We start from the raw sequence: 4,200 nt of genomic DNA on the forward strand, positions 1-4,200 counted from the left end.
GCAATCCCACTTCTGGGCATTTACCCAAATTTTTTCAAACAAGACCTCACTAAAGCTACCAGCACAACTATGTTTATTGCAGCATTATTTACCATAGCCTAGATATGGATCCAACCCAGAGGCCCCTCAATAGATGAATGGACCAAGAAAATGTGGTGTATATATACACAATGGAATTCTATGCCTCCATCAGAAAGAATGACATTGCCCCATTTGTTAGGCAATGGAAAGACTTGGAAAAAATTATATTAAGTGAAGTAAGCCAAGCCCAAAGAAACATAGGTCCCATGGTTTCCCTTATTTGCAATATCTAGTATATGTATGAGTAAAGCGGAAAAGGTCACATAATGTGATGTTAGGAAAATGAACCCTTAGATATGTATTTAAATGTTTTTTTCTTTCATGCATTTGTTTCTAACTCATTTGTAAGATTATTTCTTTGTTGCTTTGTATGTCCCTCCCGCACATTATAACCTCTGCTTTCAATATATTTGATGTCGTTATAATTTTTGGAAGAGATGGGGAAAAACAAGTCGTCAAGGATACAGGTGGACCCGTTGCAACAATTCGAAGTACAAGTTGTCATGTTGAAAACGAACTTTACAACTTTGGTGGGGATGGGAGGGGGGAATTGGGTAGAGGAGCGGGGAATGGGGGAGGCTGGGAAGGTATGTGAAGGGTAAACAAAGGAGGAGGCTGCAATGCTTGATAAGAAATGTACTCAATATCTTGCCCATGTAATTGTAACACTTCTGTACAGTATGTTCACAAAAAATTAAAATTAAAATAAAAAAAACTTGGACTAACTGAATCAGTGGAAAATAATTCATCACGTAAGAACTATAGGAGAGATGCACCATACAGAACAGTTCATTTAGAATAACCAGAAGAGGGACACACGCAGAGAGAGCAGATCTAAGACGGAGTCTCTGAAGAGATCCTTACGATGAACATTTTTTTTTCCTAGTGAGATAATGGTTTTTGATCCCAAATTCTACATGTCAGTCTTTTCTACAAATAGCACATAGAGGAAGTTAGAATGAATATAGCAATACTTTCATTCAGGAGAGAGATGTTACCCACTGAGCAAAACCATGTGAAGCATGATTGTATCCTGCAGAGACCAGGGGTGGATAAACGGAAGTTAAGAAATTCATATCACATTTCCTTGCCCATTTTAGGCTACAAATCTCAGTTAATGGATGGATATTATGTTTATCATTGTTTCTTCAAGTATGTATCAGTTAAGGTTCTCTAGCTAACAACAGCTAGTAGGAGATTATCTATACATAGATGGTCCTTGATATCCAGGCGACATTGGTTCCAGGAAACCCTTTGGATATTAAAATCCATTGCATTATACAACACAGTGATGTATTCACTTATTACTTGAGAACACAGTCCTGCATACTGTAAATAATCTCCATGTTATTTATAATATCTAATAAAGTGCAAATTGTATTCATTGTTATTCTCTATTACTTAGAGATTACTGATAATAATCATGCTTAGTAAAGAAATAATTTATTTTATAATTATATTCTATCTGCTCTCAGTTGAATCCATAGATGTAGAACTTATAGAAAAGAGGACTAATTCTATGACTAGTGTGTGAGTGTGTATCTACTTTTTTTTAGTTCATACAGGCATATCTATGAATGTACATAATCAGCTGATGTAAATTTTGCAGTTTGGCCAGTCTTCAATCTGTAGTGCAAGCTGTTTCAAGGCAGAAATTGCTGGCCAGGCACTGATGTTTCATTCTTGACCATAATTCCCTAGGGAAATTTCAGTTTTATAATTAAGACCTATCAACTAAATGGATGAGGTCAGGTTAAAGGATGGTAATCTACTTTACTTAAAGACAATTGATTGTATGTGCTATCCACATCTTTAAAAAAAATGCCTTCACATCAGCACCAAGATTAGTCGTGCTTAATTGGACAGTAAGGTAATATTGCTTATGCAAATGGACACATAAAACTCATGCCACTGTTCTTTTCTTACCAACTTGACACCTATACATATATCACCCATACATATCAATGTGATCTGTTTTAGCGCCCTGCCTGCTTGTTTTGGACATCATCAAATTAATTCAGGTAGATTTATTTTTCTTATGTTTTCACAAGCTTCAGTTCATCATTGAAGGAAGAATGAGGAAGAAGAGAGCAGCTTTCATGATGTAGGCCTGGAAGCACAGAAAAAGAACATAAGATGGAGCCAGGGCAAGATGTACATAGCCCTGAGAACATGCAATAGTGAGCCACTTCTAATGGTCCAACATCCAACTCAGCACGGCTTCCCAACAGTTTCATCAGGCTACAAAACCATCAAAGCAGTCCTTAGGTGAGAGCCTTTGTCATGTAATTGTCTCTGAACGTGTCTACCCCAAACCACCCAGAATTATTTATCAATCTCCTAGGTTTTCCTCAATCCAATAAATTTGAAAATTAAGACTTCCCACCATATTATCCAAATAAAGATAATAGGAAAGTCTTACTTCCACCCAACATATGCCTGTCATACCTATAACTGCAAACTTCTTAACTCTTTTCTTCATGTCTTTTATGAAAGTCATATTTCTTGATAGTTCCATAACTGAAATCACATGGAACAAAATAATCTATTCTAATACCATTTTTGGTTATAAAGTGTTAAGAATGGAAATAAAATAAAATATCAGATTTTCTCTCTCATAAATATGTACATAATCTAAATATATTAAGAAAAATCACTATAACATTTCCAAATATGTATTCATCAAAACTCACAACTAGCCACCTGGCTTTAATTACTATTTAGAATTACTTCCTTATTCTTCTAATCATTTCATATGCACCTTGTCCTCACAAGAACTTCTGATGTTGTACTAGATTTTTTCTACTAATGTAATAAAATTTCCTAACTAATATGATTAAATTAAGATGAAAAGGTTTTTTAGCACAGAGTTTTGGCTAACTTGTAACATTTCTTGTACATTGTGAAAGCAGTACATGACAGAGCAAGCACACTTCTCTGAATATTAAGAAGCAAAAGAGAGCAAGGAATGGACAAGACAAAATCCCAATGACTGAGAACTTCCCAGTAGGTCAGATTTCTCTAAGATCCTTACAACTGGCAATAGCATCAAAACCTGGAGACCATGTTTTAATACATCAGCCTTCTATTCACTTTTAAAATCCGAAATGTGAAAGTTAGTCACGTTTTCTTTGTTTTGGGGATGATCTTCAATACTGACACATCCGGGTTTATAGTAGTGCCCATAATTATCTTGTCATGCCTTTGATTATGTAGTCATAATTTTTCCACTGCCTCTAATTACAAGACACTGTGGTATTAAGCAATACCATACTCGATATTCATTGTCACTTTTATGTAGCAATGGTCCAATTTTTTTCAGTATCCAGAATAACCTAAACCAGTATCATAACTTTTTACTTCACCAGCTGTAGAGGTAGGAGGTGTTCACATTACACAGAGAAAGGTTTGATTTCTGGTTGAATAGTATTTGTGTCCCCCTGTGAAGCACTCGTAACTTTGGAAATAGAATAAAAGCAGAGCTTAAAGAGGCAACACAGGAAATAAAAATATTATTACTGGAGTTAGCTATGATTAACCATGAACAATGCTACTTCCTTTGATCATTGGACCATGGAAACTTGGCTATGAGATAAAGGGCCACATATATGGAATCATTGCAACTTTGAATGGTTTAACATGAGGAAGTCCAAGTTCTCAACTGGGCAGTGCCAGGTAGTTGGTTAAGAGGAATCTTAAGTCACCAACTTAATCTAGGACATTCTGAAGGACAATATTGATACGATCTAGATCATACAAGCAAGACACTTGGATAAAATCGAGTAATTCTCTAAAACTGCATTCTGAAACCAGTTATCTGCTGTGATAACTTCAGTAATTTTCTAAATTTAGTCATTTATATTTTTCTTAGTTTTTACTGAAAGTAATCACAGAATCTTTGTAACAGGGTTGTTACTAAGATTGTCCATTGATAGATGGAACATAATTTAGAACAATGCCAGGGAAATACAAAGTACTCTTAAGTATCACCATCATGGATGTTAGATCATAATTTAAGCTCTTTAAATGGCAGAGATGGAAAAATATTTGTGGTATGGTAGAATCAGAATGCTCTAAAGAGTGAGATGTTTCTTCCTGCCTCTGTGTGTGTGTGTGTGT

The sequence above is a fragment of the Dipodomys merriami genome, unplaced genomic scaffold, assembly GCF_024711535.1.
Source record: "Dipodomys merriami isolate MVZ:Mamm:240054 unplaced genomic scaffold, mDipMer1.0.p SCAF_454, whole genome shotgun sequence".
In the NCBI taxonomy this organism is placed as follows: Eukaryota; Metazoa; Chordata; class Mammalia; order Rodentia; family Heteromyidae; genus Dipodomys; species Dipodomys merriami.